Source organism: Sesamum indicum, linkage group LG13, assembly GCF_000512975.1.
Source record: "Sesamum indicum cultivar Zhongzhi No. 13 linkage group LG13, S_indicum_v1.0, whole genome shotgun sequence".
NCBI classification, from domain to species: domain Eukaryota; kingdom Viridiplantae; phylum Streptophyta; class Magnoliopsida; order Lamiales; family Pedaliaceae; genus Sesamum; species Sesamum indicum.
The window spans coordinates 4,973,845-4,974,725 of record NC_026157.1 but is presented as its reverse complement, the minus strand read 5'-3'; positions in this window follow the sequence as shown (position 1 = coordinate 4,974,725).

Genomic DNA, 881 nt, shown 5'->3' with positions numbered 1-881 from the left:
TGTTAAGTGGAAACGCCCCCCCCCCCCCCCTCGTTTCTGAATCCTGACACGTGGTTTTCCTTAAATAAATGCTGCTGAAATTTGAAATAATTATGATATATATATAGTAATTGATGTGGATTATCTAGTCATAGTACATGCAAGAAATTCTATTTTTCTTAATCCTTTCGTTTGATTTTCTGATAGTAAATATCCCCTACAATTGATTGTCATGAGGAGTATTTATTAATCGAACATTAATTTTAAAAGATATTTGTAATTATAAAAATTTTTAGAAAAATCCCTTGTAATTTACCCCATATATATATATATATATTAATAAGTAGTTGAAAATGCATGTAAATGGCTCCACACATGCTTCTTGTTCATGGAAGTGATCATGAAAATCACTCTTTGGAGCTCAATGGATTGACCTCTTCTTCATGACCACTACCAATTGATATTAAATCATTAAATATAGGGCAAATTACACTGTCTTTATGAGGTATGAAATAATTATAACTAACTCTTTGTTATTTAAAAAATTATAAGTATCATTCTCATTTTAGTGTTCATCAGATAATGAGTTTATTTCGTTAATTTTAGTTAGATTTTTATTTAATTTTTAAGTTGAATGAATCAAAATGTCCTTTGAATTATGAAATATAATTTTTATATATTTTAAAAAAAATCTAATATTCTTTTATCGATTATTTTTTTTACCCACCCTTAATTTTTAGTTCTATATATTTTTTTTTTCTAGTTTTTGAAAAAATTTCCATAAGCATAAAGTAGTAATGTACACTTCGTCGTCTAAGGGCTATATAATTATTTTTTATTTTAAGAGGATGTTTGTAATTATAAAACAATGAGGATGAATTCATAATCATACTAAATTTCAA